Genomic DNA, 27,933 nt, shown 5'->3' on the forward strand with positions numbered 1-27,933 from the left:
ATATAGCCACGTGTACTCGACCTAGCACCAAACATGATCTTAGCCGCATCAACCAAAAGCCATCTGAGCTCCTCCACAGCTACATTTGATGTTTCTCCAAGATGAGGAACTCTATTCCCAACATCACGGAAGCTGAATTCATCACCGCCTTTATCCGAGGACTCCACCATCGCGAGCTTCGCTCCAAATTCAACTGCAAGCCACCCACTGGTATTAGCGAGATGATAACTATGCCCAGCCAGTACGCCGATGCCGAGGAAGTCGAGGTGCGCTTCAATGAGGATGTAGGCACTCATCGCCCGTCTCACTGCTATGACGACCGACGCCACAGCGATCGCTGCCCCAACAACCGCAGCTACCATTGTGATAGCGGTCGTGATCGGACAGGAGGACACAGGCCTGGCCAAAATCACCGCTACTGGCCAGAACACATCGTCGCCGCCGTCAGTCAACCTCATGCCAAGTGCAACTATGACAAACAGTACCAAAAGATCCTTGATGGCCCGTGCCCTCTTCACAAGAACGCCAAACACAAGATGAAGGACTACATGGGTTTGGCTAAGGAGTTCTAGGACAAGAGGCTCGACAACGACGCCAATGATGGAGCTGGAGGTCGCTGAACACCTAGGGGCAACAACAATGCCTTTCAGGACCATGATAAGGTGGTCGCCACCATCTTTGGCAGCGTCACCTCCACTGAGAGTAGAAGCTCACCGCACGGCGGGTGCTCTCTGTTTCTATGGAAGACACCAACGCTAACCCCAGCCATCGCCCATGGTCTGAGGTCCCCATCACCTTCAGTAGGGCCGACCAGTGGGCGGATATTCCCTACATGTGGCGTTTTCCCCTCGTCCTCGACGCAACTACACAGAAGGTGCTCTTCAGAAAAGTGCTCGTTGATGGTGGGAGCGCTCTGAATCTCCTCTTCGTCGGAGCCCTAAAAGAGCTAGGCCTCGGTTTGTCCGATCTCACACCTTCCGAATCCACCTTTTGGGGTGTGGTGCCAGGCAGGGCCTCCAAATGGCTTGGAGAGATTACCCTACTAGTTTAGTTCAGCATGGCAAGCAACTACCGCGTCGAACATATCAACTTCTACGTCGCCGACTTCGACACTGCTTACCACGCCATACTTGGTCAGCCAGCTCTAGCCAAGTTCATGACCGTGCCGCACTACGCCTATCTGGTGCTGAAGATGCCTTCGCCTGCTGGAGTCTTGGCCCTATGGGCCAACCTCACCATCACCTACGCTTGCGAGATGGAGATTCTTGCCCTCGCCGAAGCTACCGACCTCTCCATCCAGATGGCTAGCGTGGTCACCAAAGCCAAGATAGTGCCTGCTAAAGACTTGGAGATCCCAGAGCTGGAGCCTCCCCTCGCGTCTGCCAAGTCAAAGGAAGTCAAGGAGGTCAGCCTCGGCCTCGACGATCCCTCCAAGACCGTGAAGATTGGGGCTCACCTTGACCCCAAATAGGAAAGCGCGATCATCTCCTTCCTACGTGCCAACGCCGATGTGTTTGCTTGGAAACCCACAGACATGCTAGGGATACCACGGGAGAAGATCGAGCACTCCTTGAATGTTTCACCGACCGCCAAACCGATCAAGCAGAAACTCTACCGATTCGCTCTAGACAAGGAGGCTATTAGGGTAGAAATAAAATGGCTCTTAGCTACCGAATTCATAAAAGAAGTGTATCATCCAGATTGGTTAGTGTCGATGAAATATGGTCAGCAGTCTACCTAGGGGTATGCCCAAGGTAGTAGATTATCGGTAGACAGATGCGCAAGCCACAAACAAGACGGTGATGCAAGACAGACACAAGGTTTTATCCAGGTTCGACCACCGTAAAGGCGTAATACCTACGTCCTGCATCTGATTATATTGCTGTATGTCAATGAGAGATGTTTTTAGAGGGGTCCCCTGCCCGCCTTATATAGTCCGGGAGACAGGGTTACAGATCTGGAAACTAATCCTAGCCAGTTACAATTGCCATAGGTGGCCAGATAAGGATTCCTATTCTAACCGACCAAGATCTTGCTTGATCTCCAAATCTACCTTGACTCATTATGCGGGACTCCGAACAGGTTGGCCGAGCCACGCATCGTCTTTTAGTGGACTGGACCCCCTGATCCGGGCCGGCCCAAGCCTAGCCATAAGGGTATAGGGATTAATACCCCCACAGCTAGTCCCCGAGCACCATGTATTATGCTGCGACACACCGTTTGATCTCCTTCGACTAATGTGATCCTTCTTCATGTCATCTCCAATTGATTGAAATATTGACCAATCAAATGCGCCAGCATTCTGATCAGAACAAAGAGCAGTATACCATGATTATAGCCAAAGATTCCGGTTGTCCGAAGAATGCATGGTGCTCTTAAAGAAAAAAGAAAAAGATTTCTTTCCTTATCAAGTGTGCCCACTTGTATTTCTAATAAGAAATGTAAGTGACCCTTGGACAGTAGTAATCCTGACAATCAGTCAAAGCGTAGGGGTCGATTAAATAAACACATTCATCGCAAGGTGAAGTGTGCCCACTTAGTCCTCGAGCCTGGTAGTAGGTGACACAGGCACGTGGTGTCAGGTTCTAAAAAGAATTTCCACTGAAGTTAAGAATCCAATCGTTGTACAATCAATACGAGATGCACCGACAGGTGCATCGTACCGATGTAGTCCCCGAGCTTGCTGGAAGGTGAAGTATAAGCCTTGTAGCAAGGTCCAAATAAATGCCTCTCAACTGTATGTGAGTACACATCACATGTAGCCGAGGAGAACAGTCGCCGAGCATTGTTATGAACAGTCCCCGGGCATGGTAGTGGTTGGAGCAGTCCCCGAGCACGGTAGTGGTCTGGGTAGTCCCCAAGCATGGTAGTGGTCTGGGCAGTCCCCGAGCACGATAGTGGTCTGGGTAGTCCCCGAGCACGATAGTGGTCTGGGCCATCCCTGAGCACAAGGCATGCGGCGAAGAAACGAATGCCACTTGTACTATTATTTGGTGTATTTATTTATCTTCTTACTCTGTCAAGTCCAATCTGACACGTTGGGTCAAAAAAGTAGACGGGTATAGCACGTCATACTGCCCTCTTGTCCTTTCAAGCAAACAGTCACTTGGCACCTGTATGGAGGTGTGTCAGTGTGGGCCCTCTCACTGGCAACGAAGAGGCGCATACACTGATAACAAAGAGGCACATATATTGGCATAGATCTCGAGGTTGTGAAAACAACCATCTGTGGCGCGTGTGCACGTCTCCCAAGAATCTTGGGTAGACAAAACGGCGGAACTCTTGGTTATTTATAATATAGAATTGGTAAGTTACTTTTTGCCAAACCCCATTACCATTCGCCGCCGCAGCCTTCTTCTTCCTCTTGCCAACCCTAATACATCTGAAATCATCACCAATCACCCCTCCACCGTATCCACCTTCATCCGCAAGGGTGGATTCATGGCGAAGAGTGACGCCCAGAAGAAAACCTAAGTCATGGCGAAGGAGTGGTGGAAGTCAAGAAGCAACGAGCAGACCATCGAAGACCTCATCATCATGGGAGTACTCCACAATAAGGAACTCGCAGGATGGCGCACATCGGAGGGCGAGGGGTACCCTGATCCACAACCAGGTGAGATTGTGGTTTTCGAAGATTTCTTCAAGTGGGGTTTTGGGGTTCTAGTGCACCCTTTCCTTCAGGGGCTCTGTTTGTATGACAAGGTTGGGATTTGCAATCTGCATCCCAACTCGATTCTTCTTGTCTCCACCTTCATTCATCTTTGCAAAGCATATGGTGGCTTCTAGCCCCATTTCGACTTCTTTTGCCATCTTTTCTGTCTACGGAAGAAAGGAAGCGGTGGCTCGAAGATAGCCGAAGGTGTGTACCTCAATCTTCATGACGGGATGAAGGCCCAATACCTGCACTGCCCTTGGAACACGTCGCTTGATGACTGGTATAAGAAGTGGTTCTACATCCATGAAGAGCCAAACACGATCACACTGTGCGACGTGGGGTTCATTCCGGAGAAGAAAACTAGCTGGTCGGAGAAACCCGAACACCTAGAACAGATCCTAGAACTACTTGGGATGATCCCATGGAGGAAACTGGACGGTCCAAGCATGGTTAGGAACTTCATCAGCTGAAGGATCCAGCCTTGCCAGAGGAGGGTACATCCTGGCTATGAGTACCAAGGTAGCGTAGACCCAACGAGGACTAGGAAAGAGGCGCTTAACAAGATCGAAGTCAAAGCCAGGATTGGAGAGCTATTCAACTTAGCTGATCCAAATTATGTCAGATTGAGCGACATCGAGCATGCTTTCAAGCTCGCCTGACCTCCCCCAAAGGTAAATCATTCTGCCTTGTACCCGTAGTTTTATGTTGTAACAAAAACTTACTATGTTATCTCCTTTGTGTTTCCTAGATTAATGGTTGTGATAGAGCAATAGTGTTCGTGTCTCCACCCCCTGGTGTAGATTGGCCGCAAGTTGCCGGCCCAACTGCCTAGACCACCGCTGGGATCGAAGACGTCAACTGGGCTGTGCTCGAAGTTGGGGAGGAGGCAGCGGCCAGAGCTGCTGGTAAGCGGCCAGCAGCCAGCAAGCGTCATCAGGCAATCTTTACATTGTCAGACGATGAAACAGAGGATGTAGACATCTTTTGACTCGTCCCTCGAAAGAGGAGGAGGCAACTGGAGTCGATGGAGCAAGGTGGCTCCTCCGTGCCCATGGGACCCGCATCACTGACCACTGCAGCGTGGAGGAGAAGCGGCAAAGGGGTCGAGCATCAAGCCCCAGTGCCAGTGCTGGTCATAGAGGGAGACCAGGTGGCACCCGCAGAGCACGTGGAGCAAGTACGACTGAAGAGACGCGCCTTCGCCACATCATTCCATGCTTCCAACATGTAAGTATTTGTAACCTTAATGTAAGCTTACAATTTATATTGAATACTGTTGTCTTCTGAACTTATCTCGTATATATTAGGTCGACGTCCACCGAAAATCCCAACCAACTAGCTGAAGCAATGTGGCTCCACTAGCAATGTCAGAGAAAACTGCCTAGCAGCCGGCCATGGAGGAACCTATAGTAGAAAGTCCGCCGGAGCCTCAGCAGACAAGCGGCCTGCCAACAGTCCTCGAGTAGGTGGTCGAGGGGAGAGCCAAGCCAAGTACAGGTGCCCCGAGCATTAACCCTGCTGAGGGGGACACTTCAGCGCCAAGGGTAACAGACCAAACTGAGGAGCAGCAGCCGGAGGTGGCACAGAGCACGTTTGCCGATGCTATGGCCCGTGGGAAGGCCATAGTGATCGCAGAAGCTGGAAACTCTGGACCAGCACCGCTACCCGAAGAAGAGGCCGAAGAGGACAAAGTAGAGGAAGTCCTGGGCCGTCCCCAGGACAAACGACAACATGTATATGTGTCGCGTTGGCGGAACGACCAATGGGTTGTTCATGAGGAAATCCCAGAGGTCGAAGAGACCATGAAAGTTGAACGAGCAGCGAAACGTTTGGTGACGAAAGTCCAGGTATGTTTTGCTTGACCACCTGATCCTGCTATGCAGTGAAACTGTCTTACTTAGCTTTTTACATGCAAGACTTAATGAAGACCGCAAGGTACCGAAAGAAGTGCTTCGACCAGATTGAGGGGATCACAACAAGGAATAAAGAACTGGCAGCCGAGGTGGAATGCTTGCGCCACCAACTTGAAGCCACCGACCATGAGAGGACGGAGCAAGAGGCACAGAACCAGAACCTGGTCGTCCAGCTCAGTAACAAAGAGCAGGAAAAAACTAGTAAGTTGTCACTTTATCACAACAAGTGCATGACATGTGCTGTTGCATTGTTGGTAGTAACAGCTATAGTGCAGGCTTAGAAGCCGAAGTAGTCCGTCTCCAAGAGAAGAATAGCCGTGTGGTCATAGAGTGTGGTCGCCTGAAGGAGGACAACAAGAAACTAGTGCACGACCAGTCGTAACTCCGGGACCACACAACCAAGATGAAGGAGGAACTAAAAGGTAAGTGTTCTAGACCACCTTGCTCACTTTTGTTGCCCGCCTTATCTTGTCATGGCATGACGTTTTAATGTCTTGTGCAGTTTGCAGTTTTAAAAGTCAATGCCAAGAAGCATCTAGAAGCTGTGATGAAAGATCGTGATGGCTAGAAGGCGCGATGCCTAGAGATCACCGAGGATTGGGACACATGGAAAAACTGGTGCTAGGAAGTGGCAACTGGCATTTTGTTGGTCCTCAACCTTATCGACCCAACGCTTATAGAGGAAGTGCCAAGGACGCCGCAGCTCGGACTAGTTGATAGATGCCAAAAGCCATGGGGATGGTTCCAAGAGTTCGTGAAGGAGGCATGTGAGTACACAGGCGCACATGTGCTAAGCATGGTATGTGCTCACTACCCCTTGATCGATCTCAAGCGCCTGGAGGCTGGATACCCGAAGGAGGTAGATCTAGACAAGGCTGAGGAGCTTCGAATGACCCAGCTGGACTTGTCGGCAAGAATAATTGGTGACATTAACCTGTGTGGAGGCGAGATAGCACCTGTACAGGGTATGCCATCAACAAGTCAGCTAGAAACACCATCAGTTTTGAGCCAACCGGTGAAGCCTACGGTCTCGACTAGCCAAGCATCGGTGGGGCCATCTTCTTTAGCTCGACCAGTACAAGAGTCCCTGGGACTTGACCACAATGTCAAGCCCAACGAGCAGCAGGTGTCGCATATCCCGACCAACCAATAGTATAGACTATAGCTATAGAAGAAGATGTAGTTGTGTTATTGTAAACTTGGACCTTTTCAGGCAAGCTTGTAATAACGTAACTGTATATCATAAGCTTGTTTGTTTTGTGAAAAACGTATTTAAGCTTGAATCTCATGTTGGTGTAACTAAGTGAGAACATGTTAGCGTTCTGTTTAGTTGTACCAGTTTAGTCAACACGTCATCCTGATAGGTTTGTATGGCCCTGGTTTGTCTTGTGGTTGGAGTGTGAGAAGCATAGCCTGTGCACACGTAGACGCAGACAAGTCAAACCAGAGGGGACCTGCCGATCACCCATAGCTAGAGAGCAGATCTCATGCATGCGTTGGGAGGAACCAAAGACAAGGCCTACTCCGAAAACTCGGGAAGGAATGGAGGTCGGTTTTGACTGGTTAAGTTAGAATAATAATGGACTTCGAGGTGACACATTAGAGTGGTCGGAGAAATCATAGTAGCTTTATTGAATTAAATCAAAAGTACAAGAGGAGTACATATCTTAGCAGTTAAGCATAGAAATGCCTAAGGTTGTTGATGTGCCATGAATTGGGTACGTCCGTACCATCCAGGTGAGCTAACCTGTAAGACATAGGTCGTGTAACTTCCTTGATCATGAAGGGCCCTTCCCATGGAGTTGCGAGTTTGTGGACACTTCAGAACCAGGTCCCCGACCACCAAGAACTGCTCCTTAATGTTCTTGTTATAGTACCTACACAAAACAGCAAGGTATTTGGCTATATGTACGCAAGAATCGAGCCGCTTCTCTTCTGCACTATTCACTTCCAGCTCCCACGCTTCATTGGCCTTGTCTTCGTCGAAGTTCTCTACCCATGCTGATCTGAAGGCTATATCTGCTGGGAGCACTACCTTAGCGCCATAAACCATAATGTATGGTGATACGCCGGTATTGCGACTAGCTGGGTTCTGAGGCCCCAGACCACGGCTGGTAATTCTTTGAGCCATATTCCATGAGCCTTGTCGTTTTCTCTATACATCCTCTTCTTAAGTGCATCCAAGATCATACCATTTGCCCGCTTGACCTATCCATTAGCTCTGGGGTGTGCCACCGAGACATATTTTACTACTATGCTCCTTTCATCATAGAAGTCCCAAAAAGCGTTCCTAGTGAACTAAGTGCCTAGATTAGTGATGATGCTGTTGGGTATGTCGAAGCAGTGGATGACCTGGTCGATAAACGTGATAGCCTTTTCTAAAGATGCCTGTACTAGAGGCATGTACTCTATCCACTTAGAAAATTTGTCGATCAAGACAAAGACACATGTAAATTTCCTAGGAGCTGGTTTGAAGGACCCGATCATATCCAGTCCCTAGCATGCGAAAGGCCAAGAGGTTGGTATTGTCTGGATCTCATGTGCTGGTATATGTATTCTCTTGGCGAAGAACTGACAACCCTCATAATGGTGGACTAGCTTCTCTGCATCGGCCACAGCTGACGGCCAATAGAACCCTGCTCAGAAAGCCTTGCCAACCAGCGTTCTCGAGGCTGCATGGTTGCCATAGGAGCTAGAGTGGATTTGGTCCAGGAGATGTTCACCATCCTCCTAGGTTATACACTTCATCAAGATTTCCTCCTTTGCATTCCTGCGCCATAATTTTGCCATTGACGAGCAGATACTACTTACTGCGACGCATCAGGTGCTCGTTCTCTATCCGATTAGTGTAACCACTACCATCTATCAGGTACTTGATGAAAGGTACTCTCTAGTCAAGCTTGTTAGTGGTCGGAGGTGGTTCGGTGGTGCTTGATGTCGGAACCGTAGCCACCAATAGCTGGTCTGGAGGCTTGTCGACCGTTGGATCTTCCTCTTAGATGGAAGGCGTGAGCAGGTCCTGAATGAATACGCCATGTGGGACTTTGGCTCAGGATGATCCTAACTTTAACAGCGCATCTGCTACTTGATTTTTGTCCCGGACCACGTGTGTGTACTCAATGCCATAGAACTTGCCTTCTAGGTTTCTGATCGATTTGCAGTATTCATCCATCTTTTCGCTGGTCGTGTCCCAGTCCTTGTTGAGTTGGTTGATGACCAGAGCCAAGTCTCTATAGACATAGAGATGTTTGACACTGAGCTCGACCGCAATGCGCAAACCATGTAGGCATGCTTTATACTCGGCGGCATTATTAGATGCTAGGAAATAAATCCTGAGGACGTACTGGAGCTACTCCTTGGATGGTGACACGAAAAGGACTCCTACTCCTACACTATCGATGTTGAGAGAGCCATCAAAGTACATCTTCCAATACTCATCGGGCCCCTGAGAGGCAGGTGTGCTTAAGTCTATCCACTCGACGATGAAATCAACGAGTGCCTGAGACTTGATTGTAGTACAGCTTGTGAATTCCAAGGAGAAAGGGCATAGCTCCATTGCCCATTTGACAATGCACCCATTCGCATCCTTGTTGCGAATGATGTCTCCCAGAGGATACTCAGTCATGACCACCACACGATATCCGTCGAAGTAATGTTTCAACTTTTGGGATGTTATTAGTATGGCGTATATCAGTTTCTAAATCTATGGGTACCTAGTCTTGGATTCATTGAGTACCTCACTGATGAAATAGATTGGTCGCTGTACCTTATAGGCGTGGCCAGGCTCATCGCGCTCGACCACCATGGCAGTGGAGACCACCCGATTAGTTGCTGCAATGTAAAGTAGGAGAGTTTCATCTTCTCTGGGAGCAGTGAGGACCGGAGGTGATGTAAGGTATTGTTTTAGCTGTGTGAAGGCGACGTCTGCTTCCTCTGACCACTCAAAACTCTTGGATGCTTTGAGCAGCTTGAAAAACGGTAGTCCTTTCTCTCCTAATCTTGATATGAAACGACTGAGAGCAGCCATGCATCCGGTAAGCTTCTGGACATCCTTCACCTTTTTGGGCGGCTTCATGTCTAAGACAGCTTTGACTTTCTCTGGGTTAGGGCATATGCCGTCGTGACTGACAATGTTGCCAAGCAATATACCAGAAGGAACACCAAAGATGCACTTCTTTGGGTTTAACTTCCATTGAAATGTATTAAGGGCTGCAAAGGTGCATGCCAGGTCGTCAACAAGGGTATGCGCTTCCTTGGTCTTGACAACTACATCGTCGACATAAGCCTCGATGAGGTCATCTTTTATCTCATCTTTGAGGCAGGCCTGTATGGCGCGTTGATAGGTAGCCCCGGCATTCTTGAGCCTAAACGACATGGTCGTGTAGCAGTAGGCGCCAAAAGGCATGATAAAAGATGTCTTGATCTGGGCGTCCTTTTTGAGAGCGATCTGGTGATAACCAGAGTAGCAATCGAGAAAGGAAAGCAGCTCGCAACCAGCAGTTGAATCTACGACCTTGTCTATGCGAGGTAAGCCGAAGGGGTCTTTAGGGTAGTGTTTGTTGAGATCGGTGTAATCAACGCACATTCTCCATTCATTATTCTTTTTGCGTACAAGAACTAGGTTGGCTAACCACTCTGGATGATACACTTCTTTGATAAATCTGGCTGCCAAAAGCCATGTAACTTCTACCCTAATCGCCTCCTTCTTGTCACGAGCGAATCGTCATAGCTTCTGCTTGATAGGTTTGGCCTTGCTGTTGACATTCAAGGAGTGCTCGATCAGATTCTGAGGTACATCGGGCATGTCAGTAGGTTTCCATGCGAACACAGCCACATTGCTCCTTAAGAACCTAACGAGTGTGTCTTCCTATTTTGGATCCAGGTTGGCCCCAATAAGGGCCATTTTGCTAGGATCACCGTCGACCAGCTGGATCACCTTATGCTCCTTGGACTTGATGTTCTTGCATGGAGCCTCAAGCTCAGGGACCTCCAGGTGGTCGGGTAGGGTCTTCTTGGTGTCGAGCATGGTCTCAGCCATGCGAATAGAGAGGTCGTGAGCCTCTACTATTTTGAAGTTGTCGTCCTCGCAGGTATAAGCTGCGTATACGTTGCCCTTGAGAGTTAGAACTCCTTTCTCGATAGGCATCTTGAGCACCAAATACCTGTAATGAGGTATGGCCATGAACTTGGTGAGCGATGGTCTACCAAGGATAGCATGGTAGGTGCTGTTGAAGTCAGCGACCACGAAGTTAACGTAGTCGGTGCGGAAGTGGTCTGGGGTCCCAAACTACACAAGTAGCATGATCTGCCCGAGAGGTGTAGAGCTCTATCCAGGGAGAACACCCTAGAACTGTGCCTCGTATGGCTTGAGATCTGCCTGGGTTATCTTCAGGGCCGATAGACTATTCTTGAATAGTATATCGATGGAGCTGCCACCGTCAATCAGCACTCTATCGAACTGATCCTTGTTGATACAAGGATCGAGGACTAGGGGAAAATGTCCTGGTTTAGGTATTGCGGCCCATTGGTCCTTTCTGCTGAAGGAGATCTCGCGGTGAGACCAAGGAGGGAGCCACGGATCGATGATGAGGTTGTCGGTGTTGGCCACGTTCAAGCAAGCATGGGCAAGCAACTTGTGTTCTCGTTTGGTCTCGATGGACACTTTGCCTCCAATGATGGTGTGCACGCAATCTGTTGGCTTGATGTACTTGTGACGGTGATCGGTGTCTTCATCATCGTTGTCCTTGTTGCACTGTTCCCCTGCGTTGTTAAGCTTGTCGGATGTTTCTGGAGCCTGTTGATGCGTGTAGATAGACTTGAGAACGCGGCAATTCTCCATGGTATGGTTTGACTTGGGATGGAGCTGGTAGGGCCCTTTCAATGCTTTGGCATAGTCTTCTTCATAGTTATGATGTCCGCCACCTTTTTTAACAGTGTTGACCTCGCCGTCATCTTCCCGAGCACGCTTTCCCCTATAATCGTCATGGCGGTTACACCGCTAATTACGTTGGTCATGGTGGTCACGGGAGTCATTGCGCTGGTTGCGGTGGTCAAAATTGTCATTCCGACCACGGTTGCTGTGGTAGTCATCGTAGTGTGTGGGGGGGGGGGTGGTTGGAGCGTGGAGCCCTTGCTGCTTCTTCGATAATTATCTTTTTGGCATCATCGGCATTTGCATATTTTTTAGCAGTGGCTAGGAGCGCTGTGACTGATTCATGTCTCTTGCGGAGGAGCTTGTCCCTTAGGGCATCGTGGAAGTGGAGGCTAGTGATGAAAGCCTCGATTGCCTTGTTGTCAGAGATTGATGGGCCCTTGATGCACATCTCCGAGAAACACTGGATGTTCTCGCGTAGTGGCTCATCTTTCCGATCTCGAATCCGCTGTAGATCATATTTGTTGCCGGGTTGCTCGCAAGTAGCAATAAAGTTGTCGATGAAGGCTTGCTTGAGCTCTTGCCAAGAATCAAAGTAGTTCGCTGCAAGCTGACCAACCATTGGTGACCTGCGTGGCCAACAGCGACTGGGAAGTAGTTAGACATGATGTGCTCATCAGCCATGGCTGATCTGCATGCAGTTTTGTAGAGCATGACCCATAATTCGGGGTTCTCCTTGCCATCGTACTTCTGAAGTTTTTTGAGCTTGAAGTTCTTGGGCCATATGACTTGGTGAAGGTGCGGAGTAAACTGCTTCAAACCCGGTGGGCCGTGGGTAGTATCATATTCCATACGGCGATAGCTTTTATGGGATGCATGATCATTGGCTCTTTGGTTGATGCGATCACGCAGATCACGTCCTCTGAGGTAATGGCAGAGATCGTTATTGCCATCACAGTGATCTTGGTTGCCATTCTGATTAGCCCTACAACTGTGGTTATTGCGGCGATTATCGCGATTGTCTCAGCGGTTGTCGTCCCGAACGACGCGGCGGTTGTTCTCCCGATGACGGTTGTCGTCTCAACCACCATCATGGCCACCGTTTCTATCTTGATGGTTGTCTGATGGGTCGTTGTTGCGTGAGCCACGTTGGTTGGGTGGCTGTGAGCAACTTGAGTACTGGCAGCTATGGCTTGATTCGATTGAGACGGATGGAGCCCGGGCTTGATTTATGATCTCTGTGGTCTGGGCCATAGCAGCCGTCAGGTAAGCTTGTATATTGTCATGAACTGCCTGTTTTTCCGAGGTATTGGGTAGCCGTTGCATTGTCGCCATAGCGACGGCTACGTTGGCGCTTGGAGTCCTGAATACCTATTTGTCCCCCACCCTATCGAAGGCATTGTTGAGGTCGCGTGGCTGGACCCTTATACGTCGTGCCTCCTCTTCTGCTTTGGCTTCAATTTGTCGGTGATTAAACCGGTCAATATTGCGTGCTTCGCGTGCAAGCCTTTCTTGTTCTATTTTGTCGACTGCCGGTGGTTCGTCATTACTGACAACATTGATCAAGTCCCCTCGCCTTGGTGGGAAAGACGGGAATTGTGGGAACCCCAGGGTGTGGTCTGGGATATCCAAATCATACTCAATGCCTTCATTGTCATGATGCTGGAGCTCGGTGTGAACAGAGGCACTAGATGCGATGCCAGACGAGGAGCTAGAGCCACCCACTTGGACTGTGTGGACGGATCCTTCCTGATAATCCTCAATCCAGACCATGTTGACGAAGTTGCATGGCTTTGGCCGAGGTTGATGTATAAAACACTGATCTGAGCAGCGTTGTATATTGTACGTGTAGTTGGAGGCAGTGTTTCATAGGCCATAGGGCTGGACCTAGTAGTTCTCCATCGAGGCTTCATACTCGAAGAGCCGGAGACCCATCACGGAGGCTGGCCGGCGATGAGCGGAGCGCCCTTCAGGAGTAGATGTGACCACGAGATCTGTACCAAGTCATGCAGGACGACTGGCCCGAGCTAGTCGGGTAGATCTGTTGTGGGTTGTGGTTGCTTGCTCATTAGGTTGACTTTGAATTGAACTTACCAGAGCTAGGGTTTCAGCAAGCTTGGTGTCGACCCGATCGATGGAGTCAAGCAGGTCGGTGTCGTCGATCTGCTTCCCTTTGTAGCGAGGAAGCGAACGACGGGTTGTCAGTGTGGCTGAAGACAATGCAGGCATGGTCAGAGTTAGATCCACCGTGGTTAGAGCCAGATCCATCATGGTCGGAGCCAGATCCACTGTGGTCAGAGCCAGATCCACCATGGTCGGAGCCGTAGCTGATGCAGGTGAAGCAGTGGTCAACGCAGATTGAATCCGCGCCTCCTCTGTGGTCATGGCGATGAAGTCGTCGGAGCCAGTGGTCTAGGTGATCTGGCCGACGGTGAACATAAGGTCGTTTGGCGTAGCTACGGAGCCAGAGATGATGACCATCTTGTTCACTTGGAGAGCAGTACACACACCCCCTACCTGGTGCGCCACTGTCGATGAAATATGGTCGGTAGTCTACCTAGGGGTATGCCCAAGGTAGTAGATTGTCGGTAGACAGATGCGCAAGCCACAAACAAGACGGTGATGCAAGACAGACACAAGGTTTTATCTAGGTTCGGCCACCGTAAAGGCGTAATACCTATGTCCTGCGTATGATTGTATTGCTGTATGTCAATGAGAGATGTTTTTTAGAGGGGTCCCCTGCCCATGTTATATAGTCCAGGGGATAGGGTTACAGATCTAGAAACTAATCCTAGCTAGTTACAATTGCCATAGGTGGCCGGATAAGGATTCCTATTCGAACCGACCAGGATCTTGCTTGATCTCCAAATCTGCCTTGACTCAATGCGTGGGACTCTGAACAGGTTGGCCGGGCTGTGCGTCATCTTTTAGTGGACCAGACCCCCTGATCCGGGCCGACCCAAGCCTAACCATAAGGGTATAGGGGTTAATACCCCCATAGTTAGCAAACCCTGTTCTCGTTCAAAAAAAGAATAAAGAATGGAGAATGTGTGTTGATTGTACTGATCTTAACAAACATTGCCCTAAAGACCCCTTCGGCTTGCCTCAGATAGACGAGGTTGTAGACTCCACCACTGGCTACAAACTGCTCTCCTTCCTTGATTGTTACTCCAGCTATCACCAGATTTCCCTGAAGGAAGAAGATCAGATCAAGACATCGTTCATCATGCCCTTCGGTGCTTACTGCTATAAAACTATGTCCTTCGGACTCAAGAATGCTAGAGCAACTTATCAAAGGGCCATCTAGATGTGCCTCGACCAACAGATCAGCCACAACATCAAAGCCTACATCGATGATGTGGTCATCAAAACCAAGGCCGCCGATAATCTTATCATCGACCTTGAGGAAACCTTCGCCAACTTGAACAAATACCAATGGAAGTTGAACCCTTCAAAGTGCATCTTTGGAGTTCCATCTGGTATAATGCTGGGCTACATTGTCAGTGCTTGAGGCATCGAACCTAACCCTGACAAAGTCTCCACCATCACCAACATGAAACGACCAACACGTGTTAAGGATATATAGAAGCTTATAGGCTACATGGCTGCCTATAGCCACTTCATATCACGCCTCAGCAAAAAAGGGCTACCTTTCTTTAAGCTCCTCAAGGCCTTCGAGCGCTTCTCCTGGTCAAAGGAAGCAGACATAGCTTTTGAGCAACTCAAGTTGTTCTTAATAGAGCCTCCGATCATGATAGCGCCATGACCAGATGAAACTGTTGATCTACATCGCCGCCACTTCCCGCGTTGTCAGCACAGCTATTGTTGTCAAACATGAGGAAGCTGAGCATGCCTACAAGGTGCAACGTCTGGTGCACTTCATAAGCGAGTACTTAATGAGTCCAAAACTCGTTATCCTTAGGTATAGAAGCTGTTATATGCAATCCTAATTACGTCATGCAAGCTCCGACTTTATTTCGACTATTACAAGATCACCGTGGTCACTGAGTTCCCTCTAGGGGACATTCTCCACAACAAGGAGGCCAACGGTCGCATCATCAAGTGGGCTATTGAGCTCGGTACTTACTCCATTGAATTTAGAAGCAAGCCTACCATCATGTCACAAGCGCTCGCTGATTTCATCGCTAAGTGGACTGAGATCCAAGAGCCTATCACTGCCACTTGCCCCGAGCATTGGGTGATGTACTTCGATGGCACCCTTAACATCAACGGTGCTGGAGCGGGCATTATGTTCATTATGCTGACTAAGGATAAGCTCCGGTACATTCTCCGAATGCACTTTCTGGACTCCAACAACACCGCCAAATATGAAGCATGTCTCCATGGACTCCGTATAGCCATCGAGCTCGACGTCAAACGCCTCATGGTGTATGGCGATTCTACGCTGGTCATTAATCAGCTAAACAAAGACTGGTCTTGCTCCAGTGAGAAGATGGACGCATATTGCGCTGAAATCAGGAAGCTCGAAGGAAAATTCTATGGCATCGAGTATCACCATGTGGTACATGACCAAAATCAGCTCGCCGATCACTTATCCAAGCTAGGCTCTTCTCGCGCCGCGATCCCGCCAGGGGTCTTCATTCAAGATCTCCTAGCTCCATCCATCAAAGAAGATAAGGAAGTTGAAGAGGTTCCCCCTGCCGAGCAGTTGGTACTTGCGGTACCTTCGACGGTCGCCGATTAGAGGGAGCAATTCATCAAGTACCTCACCAGCATAGAGGTACCCGCCGACAAGACTGAAACTGAACGCCTAGTTCATCGAAGCAAGCTTTACATACTGGTGGATGACAACTTGATGAGGAAAAGTGCCAAGGAAGGGATACTGCAGAAATGCATCACCCAAGAGGAGGGAGTAAAGCTACTTCTTGAAATTCACTCTAGTTCCCGCGGCAACCACATGGCCTCTAGAACACTGGTTGGCAAGGCTTTCTGAGTTGGTTTTTATTGTCCTACAGCCGTCACTGATGTAGAAGACCTTATCCAACGTTGTGAAGGATGCCAATTCTTCGCCAAGCAAATACACGTGCCGGCGCAAGAGCTACAAACCATCCTAGCTTCCTAGCCCTTTGCATGTTGGGGACTAGACATGATCGGGCCTTTCAAACTAGCACCAGGTGGTTTCTAGTACGTGTATGTTGCCATCGACAAGTTCTCCAAGTGGATTGAATATAAACCACTTGTCTCGGCTACTACAAAGAAAGCAGTTGAGCTCTTCGAAGATATCATCCACAGGTTTGGTCTGTTGAATAGCATCATCACCGATCTCGGAACTACGTTTACTGGCCATCACTTCTGGGACTTTTGCAAAGACTATTGCATCTTTGTCAAATATGTCTCCGTTGCCCATCTAAGAGCCAACGACCAGGTCGAACGAGCGAACGGCATGATCCTTGATGCCATCAAAAAATGACTATATCAGAAAGAAGAAAAGCACCCGGGCAGATGGCTCAAGGAGCTTCCAGCTGTAGTTTGGGGACTGCGTACTCAAGCTAGTCGTAGCACTGGTGTAACTCCATACTTCTTGGTCTATGGCTCAAAAGCCATACTACTTGTGGCAGAACCTCCTAAGTTATAGGGCCCACATGCACCTGTCACTGTCCGGCGACCTCTAACATCTATGCATATGTTTCCATGAACTTAAAAAGACTGTCGGGTGTCCTCGGGGAACCCCGAATCATCCATGATTTCTGAGCAGGATCACGTTACAAAGTCATTGTAGTATTACAACATTTATTCAAATATCAAAACCAGAGTAAAAACAGCGGAAGTCTTACGATAACATAGTTTACAAACCAGTTATTTCAAACCTTACAAACTAAGTTCTTTAATTATTACAAACCATAGTAGTAGTGGAGTGGCATGATTAATATATACATAACACACAAAATAAACATCCTGCCCAAGGATCACACATTTACTTCTCATCGTCAAAACGAACGATAGTCATGCAGCACGATCCAAAACAGATCTGCTCATGAGGCTCACCTGCAACAAGGGGTCAACGAACCCTGAGTACAAAAGTACTCAACAAGACTTATCCGAAATATTAACTAATAAACTCAGTAATGCAGGCTCAGGGATTCAAGGTATAGCTTTAACAATGATCAAAGTTCTTTTGCGTAAAAGCTCTTTTAACAACATTCTTTATATAGAAAACTTCTCAAGAATTATATACAAAGCTGACACGATCCGCACCGAGATCATGAAACTTCATATTCAGCACCTTCACAAGCCTTATTCAAGTTCCGGTTATTAATTCTACGATGATGAACAGTGAGTTGAGTCTCCTTAACCGAGGAGCAACGACGATTCGAACCGATTATAAACCCAGCTGGGAATTCCAGACCACACGACATATGCAGGTCCCTGACCTCCATATACCAACCTACCCTTGGATCCTCTAAAACAAGAACGGGTCCGCGCCACCCGAGAACACAGTACTCCACCATTCTAGCCCATGGCCACGTGGGTACACGCTATTCCCGCCATCTCTCCACTCCCAGTGCGTGAGTAGCCATTCTTGTAATAGAATTGCCAAGTTTAGGCTTACCGGAGTATGTGGTTAGTACTACAAATTCTCACCTCATGCAATTCAACAACGGACGTGCCTTAATCGACACAGGCGGAAAGAACCCGCTCACAAGACCTCCATGTCTGGTGGCTCACACACACCGAGTCCGCCCAGTCTAGATTTATTACTCCACATTCCCATATCACATGCTAACATAATTAACCAATGTTCCATTTACAACTAGCAGGTGGCAGGTAGTCACCCGACTTTCTTCGTTCTACGTATAGCTAAGCAAAACTAGGCATATACGAGTTTAAAACAGGTAATATGGTAAATATGGAATAACAAGGGTGGTAATGCACCAATTAGGCTTTTACTTAACTCTTAATCACTTAATGCAGTAACAGAAAGCAAAAGCGAAATTAATTTATAAAATACAAGGTAGGGTTGTATGCATCCAGGGCTTGCCTTCATTGATGGAAAAGTCCGATTCCTGCGACGTTACACAAGTATTCGATCCGACCTCAACAGACGGATAAACTTCTTCCACGACTTGATTAACTACCACGTGTTCACCTTCGTTCACTACACGTAATAACAGTGCCATGTTTAACATGATGCGGAATACGAAATATGATGCTTGATGATGGATGCAAAGTTAATAATTTGAATACAACTTTCCTTCGCGGTACATTTGCAAGTCAAACAAACTAAATCTTTTTCGTAACACATATATCAACTACCAAGGATCATTAACAACAAATGACCCGAGGTTATCACTCAATTCCAAAATTCCAAACAAAAACCTAAATCATTAAAGGTTACTATTTGCTTTTATGAATTAATTATTTAATTCAACATTATGAAATAAATCAACTTATTCTATTTGAGCTCAAAATTTTAGTACATGTTCATTACATGTTAACTAAGTGGCAAAACAAATTTCATAATTTTTGGATAAATAAATAAGCCTAGAAAAATCATGTAAACCCATTTATGAATAAATTGAGCAATTTTTATCACATTTAAAAATTACTGAAAAACACTATTTCATATTTTTCTTAAATACTATACCTCACAGAGAAGTCACTCAAAAATTTTCATAATTTTTGGAGCTCTAAATAAATCTACACAAAAATAACAAAAATAGACACTATTCATTCAAATCTGAAAATAGAAAAATTCATTTTGAACGTTGAGTCACTGACATGGTGACCCCACCGGTCATCTTCTACCTCCCGCGTGTTGACTACGATGACGACGGCGCTGACCGGCGCAAACTCACCAACGGTGAGATCAACGGCGACGACCAACGTACCAAAATGACCACATCATCCCGGCGCATCGACTGAAGGCGCTAGCTAGACGAATTACTACGAGTTACGAGCTTGGCGTCGGCCATGGCGGACGCGGTGGCTCGGCAGTGCTACGCCGGTGAAACGAAGCCGAAAACGGGGAAACAGAGGGCATGGGAAGGTCCAGTAGCTCACCACGAACACTACAGAGCAGAAAGCAAGGCTGGAGAAGCAGCGTAGATGCGGGTCGACGTGAACAGCAACGGCGGCGGAGCAAGGATCGTTGGTGACGGTGTGCCGGCGACTACAGTGGATAAAACGACCAATCAACAGCGAAATGAGCACTACGACATCGAGACGAAGCTAAAGGTACACCAATCAAGGGCAACAGCTCACCGACGGGCTCTGGCCACGGAGATGCGTATGCGACGGTGAGGTTACCGGCCGCGAGGAAGAAGGTGATGAAACTCGAGTTCCCGGTGAAGATAAGCCAAATTGGTGGGTCAGATGGACGCGCAAGGTTCAGGCGGAGCTGGGACTAGCTTATCAGCGACGGTGGAGCACGACAACGATGGCACGGGCTCGCCGGAGATGGAGCAGCGGCGACGGGAAAAACAGAGAACGAAGAAAGAAGAACGGCGGCGGCTCCAGAGCTTTATAGGGCAGCCAAGGAAGCGCAAAGCAGCCACGACGAAGCCTTCAACGCGCCAACGCGACGCCCAGACGGCCACGCGCGCGACTGGAAGCAAGCCAAAGCTCGCCGGCGGTGTAGCGCAAGCGGTGAACACTGTTCATCGAAATTACAAGTTTGCCATTCGCCAAAATTCACAAATTACTCCCAAATTTTCATAACAACTCAAAAATCTCCAAAAATAAAAGTTGTTCAAAATCAAAAGTTCTACAACTTTGCTTTTATAACCATCTCCTAATTCGGTCTAGATTTTGAGATGAACTTTTGAATTTGAATAGGGAAATTTACCGAATTATGCCTTTTTGATTTACTCAAAAATTTTCTAAACAACTTGAAAAACTCCAAAAACAAACTTTGTATAACTTACCAAGCTATACACTTTTGCTTTTGGGCCCAACCCTAAAATATGCTTAGATTTTGAAATGGATTTTTAGGGTAGGATTTAAATGTGGAAAAGCGGGGTTTTCTCAAAAAATTCAAAATCCAAACAAACATTGAACTTGAGTCAAACAATACATTGGAACACATACCTCATAAATATAAACTTGTATTAGTGTATGCATATCAAAGTTTTCACCAAATGCCAAATGCTTTGCAATGCATATGATGACATGTCAGATTTCAATATTTAAACACCCGAGGTGTTACAATCCTTCCCCCTAAAAGAAATCTCGCCCCGAGATTCAAAGCCATAGGGTAAGTAATGGAAAAGGAAATGTGTCGCGAGAACACATACAAACTCTATCCATAAAACAGCCGAGGTCCCTTTACAAAACACAATTTGTAGCAACCGAGCTCAACTAACACTACTCTATTCTATATTGACGCTAGAAACTCTAGAAACTTTTCTAACAAGTAATCTTCTGATTCCCAAGTAGCTTCCTCTTCTAAATGTTGATTCCATTGTATTTTATAGAACTTGATTGTCCGTCTTCGAGTAACACGATCTTTCTGATCTAACACTCGGATAGGATATTCGGAATAAGTTAAATCCGGTTCTAGTTCCACTCCTTCAACTTCAAAATTCTGTTCAGGCACTCGGAGACACTTCTTCAATTGAGAAACATGGAACACATCATGCACAGCTGCAAGATGTTCAGGTAATTGCAAGCGATATGCCACTTTTCCATACCTTTCCAAAATTTGATATGGTCCAATGTATCGGGGTGCCAACTTTCCTTTAACACCAAAACGGTTAACTCCCTTCATTGGTGATACTTTCAGATATACAAAATCTCCTTTGTTGAATACCAATGGTCTCCGTCGTCTATCTGCATAACTCTTTTGGCGGGACTGAGCTATCTTTAAATTACTCTGTATTTGTCTAACCTTGTCTTCTGTTTCTTTCACAAGGTCAACTCCAAAGAATCTTCTTTCTCCAGGTTCAGACCAACTCAATGATGTTCTGCATCTAGACCATAGAGTGCTTCAAATGGAGCCATTCTAATGCTTTCCTGATAACTATTGTTGTATGAGAACTCGGCCAAAGGTAAGCATTCGTCCCACTTATTGGAATAGTTAAGGACACAACACCTTAACATATCTTCAAGTACTTGATTAACCCTTTCAGTCTGTCCATCAGTCTGCAGATGATAAGCTATACTATACAGAAGTTTGGTACCCAATGAAGAATGCAATTGTTTCCAAAAGTTGGAGACAAACTGTGTACCTCTGTCTGACACAATAGTCTTGGGTACTCTATGCAAACTCATGATTCTTGCTAAGTACATCTTGGCATATTGGATTATAGGATATATTGTCTTGACTGGAAGAAAATGTGCTGACTTAGTGAGTCGATCTACAATAACCCATACTGAGTCAAATCCTTTTGATGTCTTGGGTAGACCAACAATAAAATCCATACTTATGTCCTCCCACTTCCAAGATGGAATAGGCAATGGTTGTAATTCACCAGCAGACCTCAAATGTATAGCTTTCACCTTTTGACAAGTATCACACTTCGCTATATATCTAGCAATTTCTATTTTCATTTTAGTCCACCAGAATCTTTGCTTCAAGTCATGGTACATCTTGTTGCTTCCTGGATGGATTGATAACCTAGTAGCATGTGCCTCATCTAGAATTGACTGCCGCAACTCAAGAACTTTTGGTACCACCAGGCGATCCTTGAACCATAACACATCTTCATTGTCAATACTAAAGCATTCTGCTTTTCCATTCTTGACTCTTTCCTTAATATGGGCTATACCCTTGTTTTCCTTCTGAGCAGTAATAACTTGATCTCGAATAGGGGCTTCAATAATTATGTTGGTCAAACTTCCTTGTTGAATTACTTCTACATTCAACTTTTCCATTTCTTGACATAAATTCAAACCCATTGTTCTCACTGTCAGACAATTGCAATAACTTTTGTGACTAAGGGCATCTGCAACTACATTTGCTTTACCAGGGTGATAATGTACTTCCAAGTCATAATCCTTAATCAGTTCTAACCATCTTCTCTGTCGCATGTTCAACTCTGACTGAGTAAAGATATACTTTAAGCTTTTGTGGTCTGTATACATATGACACGTATTACCAAGCAGGTAATGCCGCCAAATCTTCAGAGCATGAACCACAGCTGCTAACTCCAAGTCATGGGTCGGATAGTGTTCTTCATGTTGCTTAAGTTGCCGGGATGCATAAGCAATGACTCGACCTTCTTGCATCAATACACATCCAATACCAATACCTGAAGCATCACAATAAACATCAAACGGCTTCTCGATGTTAGGTTGGGCTAATACTGGTGCAGTGGTTAACAGTCTCTTCAAAGTCTGGAAAGCCTCCTCACAATCTGATGACCAGACAAACTTAACTTGGTTCTTCAACAATTCAGTTATGGACTTTGATATTTTTGAGAAATCTGGAATAAACCGGCGGTAATATCCCGCCAAACCCAGAAAACTCCGAACTTGATGAACTGTGGTTGGCGGTTTCCAATCAAGCACATCCTTCACTTTGCTTGGATCAACTGCAACTCCTTCGGCTGACAAGACATGTCCAAGAAATTACACTTCCTTAAGCCAAAAATCACACTTGCTGAACTTGGCATATAGTTGATGTTCCCTCAAACGGGTCAGAACAATTCTGAGATGTCCCGCATGTTCTTTCTTATTCTTGGAATATACTAAAATGTCATCAATAAACACCACTACAAACTTGTCTAGCTCAGGCATGAATACTGAGTTCATTAGATACATGAAATGAGCTGGAGCATTTGTCAAACCAAAAGACATTACCAAGTATTCATATAATCCATATCTTGTGGTAAACGCCGTTTTGGGAATATCCTCAGGCTTTATCTTGATTTGGTGATATCCTGATCTCAAATCTATCTTGGAGAAAACTTTGGCTCCGGCCAATTGATCAAAAAGCAGATCTATCCGAGGTAATGGATACTTATTCTTGATGGTCACTTCATTCAATGGACGATAGTCGACACATAACCTCAAAGTCTCATCTTTCTTTTTCACAAAAATTGCCTGACATCCCCAAGGTGAGGAACTAGGTTGGATAAACCCTTTCTCAATCAATTCTTGTAACTGAGTCTTCAACTCGGCCAATTCCTTAGGTGGCATCCTATAAGCTCTCCGAGAAATTGAAGCTGTTCCAGGTTGTAACTCTATATTAAACTGTACATCCCTATCAGGTGGTAGATCGGGTAAATCTTCAGGAAACACATCCAGAAATTCACACACTACCAGAATATCTCTAATCTCTTTGACAGCAGTTGCACAAATCTTGCCCACTGATCTTCTTAGGATTGGAAGTTGGATAAGAAGTTGAGAATTACTATCAGGCAAATTCACTCATAAGGTCCTATTCAAAGCATCTATAACAGCCTTATGCTGATACATCCAATTCATTCCCAAAATTACATCTATATCCTGATCCTTAAGGATAATCATGGTAGTGGGAAAAATATGCCCACCCAGGTTTACAGGTACCTGGTATGCCATTTCCTTAGTACATAGACGTCCCCCGGGCGACTGTATAAAGAAACTTTCCTTTGTTGCCCCAATTGAAATTTCATGCTTCACGACAAATGTTCTATTGATGAATGAATGCGATGCGCCAGAATCAAAAAGTATAACTGCAGGGTGATTGGCAACAGGAAACATACCCATCATCACTGGCTCCCCTTCCGGAATTTCTCTAGCTTGAATATAGAACACCCGTCCTGTCTTCCTCTCATCTTTGCCCTTTTGAGCATTCTGATTGGGGTTCTTGTTTGGTGCCTGACCCTGTTGTTGATTAGTAGGGGCCTTCTGATAATTTTGATTAGCCTGCCTAGGATATGGACATTCCCTAGAGAAATGACCAGTTCTTCCACAATTGTAACACGGATAGTTGTGACCCTAGGATGTTGGAGCATTGCCACCAGGAGCATTGGTTGACTGTGAACTCGGATAGGTTATAGCAGGACGGACATTTGACTGTTGCCCAGCTTGGAACTGCGGTGGATGATAAGGAGGACGATTATGATGTACTGGATGATAAATCACCCTCTGCCTCTTCTGATTTCCACCAAAAGATCCAGACGGCACACTCTTTTTCTTTTTGAGCTCCTTATGCTGCCGATACTTTGATTCTGAAGCAATTGCAATATTTACTGCCTCATGGTAAGTAACATTGGTGCAAGTGGTCATCATAGTCTGCAACTTGGTATTCAGGCCTCTCATAAACCACCTCTTCTTCTTGGCATCAGTATTGACATGTTCGGATGCATATTGGGACAGATGATTAAATCTTCCCACATACTGCATCACGTTTTGATCTCCTTGTTTCAAAGCAAGGAATTCATCTAGCTTCATAGCCATCACTCCTTTAGGGATATAATGGGCTCTGAAGGTAGTATGGAACTCAGCCCAAGTTATTGGAATACCAGCAGGTTGCATAGCCACTAAGTTTGCCCACCAAGCACTTGCTGCTCCTCTAAGTTGTTGGGCGGCAAACGTAGGTTTCTGATACTCCGTGCATGGGATAAGGTCAAATTTCTACTCCATGGTTTGAAGCCAGTCATCAGCCTCCAATGGTTCATCTGCCTTGGTGAACACTGGGGGTCTTGTGTCTGTGAAATCAACATATGTAGCCTCTTGTCGGTTATGGTGGCGTCCATGGTTTCCGTACATCTGATTCTGATTACTCTGGGCCATCTCATGAAGCAAACAAGAATTTTTAGCCGTCACATTGACAAGTGCGGTTATAGCATCAGCTAAATTGGTTGGAACTGGTGGCGGATCTGGAATACCATCCTCATCTTGTGAAGTTCCAGGAATATACGAACCTCGCGTACGACGCATCTGCTCATAACAAACCAAACTTTATTCACATGTCTTTATTGAATTGTACCAAAGCTTACTCTAGACACATTACAAGGAGTTTACTAATGTACAAACAAACCCATGAGTACGAGAACAAAACTACTTAACTTAACTAGAGCTACTATTATACAACTCTACTCTTTTCCTCAATTTCTTCAAACTTCAGGCTCGGTATCCATTCCGGAATTATTACCGCCTTCATCATCGCTTTCATCGATCATTACTAATTCTTCAGGATCTTCTTCTTCTTCCTCTCCTGATTCATCATCATCGGCAAGGATGACACCGGGGTCCATTGCATCCGCTTGAGGCTCATGATTCGGATTTAGTAGATTGCTAAGCCTATGAACCTCCTCATGTAGATACGTATTATGTTCTTCTAAATCTTCTACATAGAATTCTAGCTCATGAGTTCTAGCTCTAGCTACATTTTCCCTGTGCCAAGCTTCATTTCTTCCTTCCACCGTACGAACTAACATACTTTCGCAGTTCCTATGCGCGGTGGTGAGCTGCCTCAATTGACCCTGTAATTCTCCTATTTGTATAACATCCAAAGCCCTATCTCTAGTAGATTGTGCTAACTCCATAGAAACCCTCAGTATCTCTGCTTGGGGATCAGGCCTAGAACTGCTGCTGCTGGCACCATCATTTCTAGGGGCAAGTTGGTGACGAGGAACTCCTTTGGGTCCAGTGGACTTACGGGGCGTCATCTTGGCACGAGCCATACTGTAGGTAGCCAATTTAATCCAAGTAAGACCATTGATCAAAATCCAGAAAGTAGCTAAGATGGTTTACATTCCTCAAACCAGACTCACTACTTAACTCCAGACTAAGAGGTGAAGGAAGTAACAAGTGAATTATTCCTGATGCATGAATCATTCTTACGAACAAAAACATAAAAAATTTATAATGCACATAAACAACATTTATTTTTATATAGGGCATAGTATAATTACTACTCCACCACACAAAAACCTTTTTAATTAAATAGGGAATGGTGAGAAAGAAATAAGATAAGTTAGAAGCAATTTGGACTAAATTACCAAGTTAAATTTAGTCATCCAAATCATTTTGAAGTTTTTGTAAAACAATACAACAAAACCTTGTAACGATTGCTCTGATACCATTCTGTGGCAGAACCTCCTAAGTTATAGGGCCCACATGCACCTGTCACTGTCCGGCGACCTCTGACATCTATGCATATGTTTCCATGAACTTAAAAAGACTGTCGGGTGTCCTCGGGGAACCCCGAATCATCCACGATTTCTGAGCAGGATCACGTTACAAAGTCATTGTAGTATTACAACATTTATTCAAATATCAAAACCAGAGTAAAAACAGCGGAAGTCTTACGATAACATAGTTTACAAACCAGTTATTTCAAACCTTACAAACTAAGTTCTTTAATTATTACAAACCATAGTATGTGATAGAACCGACCAATTATACGAAATTAAGTAAGAAAATCATCCACCAGAGTAGACGATTGAGCAAACTTAAGCCCGTATAACCCGGTAGTCCGTGAAATCACGAAGGATTTCAAACCAACTCATGTCCCAGCCATGATCGTAATAAGTTTAGCGGTCACCATCACATATTACATAAAAGTTCGCAATCTCAGATAGATCAGAGTTTAAACATAGTTATTACAAACCAGTTCGAATAAAAGTAGCGGAAGTCATTTGTTCAAACCACACACACTCACGCGGAGTTTAAATATAGTGCCAGCGAATGATCATCTCCAACAAAGCATCAGATGAGATGTAAGGAATGACCATGCCCATGGTCCTAAGCATCACCCATCGTAGGATAAAGGCAGTTGATACAGTAGCCGTAATACATCTGCCCATCTGCAACAATTGGGAATAAAACCCTGAGTACGAGAAGGTACTCAGCCAGACTTACCCGACATAACCGAAAATAAATGACACCAAGGATTATGAAGGGCTTTATAGTAGGGTAGCTGACTCATTTGCAAAAAGAAGCATTTTTAGCATTTCAAGAACCTGTCTAAAAGCATTATTGTCAAGTTAATTATTATTAACCTGTCAACTAGGTCTGCACCTATACTAGAGTAAACATGTGATTAAGCAGATAATGATAACCAATGATCATTAAACAACTTCCATACTGTCATATTCACTATAACTGTCCAAGTGTTCCATAACATTTACTACGATGAAGTAACTCAAGTCAAGTGCTCACTATCCAGGAGCGATGGCGATTCGAATCGATTCCTAACCAGCTGGTGATTTATTCCTTACACAAACCTCACTCACCCGCTAAAGTGAGATATTGATCACCGAGTCAACTTTCCAGGAATCTCGAGTTTGCCAGGAACCACATGTACCTGGGGGCCGACCGACTGCACTTTGGTCTTATCATCCCGCCCCCGTGTCCTACCACACCTGCTCCGGCACAGTGCGTTGCGGGCAATCTACTCGGCCCGAAAAATCTCCTAGCTTTGCGGTCGGAAGGTACTTTATCCGGCCAGCTAAATGTAAGGCATGCGTTCAGCATGACTCGAGGCCCAACAATGGTCGGTCCTTAATCGACACAGACGGAAAGCACTACAGTCCAAAACTCTACAAGTCTCCGTCCGGTCTCAACTTCATTTAACACTTAGTTATACCATGATCTTCATAGTC

The 27,933-nt window shown here is 46.0% G+C and overlaps 1 pseudogene; it reads left to right on the forward strand.

Moving 5' to 3' along the window:
- The first annotated feature begins 1,255 nt into the window (after positions 1-1,255).
- LOC136460722 (cytochrome P450 94A2-like) overlaps positions 1,256-27,933 on the forward strand; it is a 36,716-nt pseudogene continuing 10,038 nt past the window's right edge.

Source organism: Miscanthus floridulus, chromosome 6, assembly GCF_019320115.1.
Source record: "Miscanthus floridulus cultivar M001 chromosome 6, ASM1932011v1, whole genome shotgun sequence".
NCBI classification, from domain to species: domain Eukaryota; kingdom Viridiplantae; phylum Streptophyta; class Magnoliopsida; order Poales; family Poaceae; genus Miscanthus; species Miscanthus floridulus.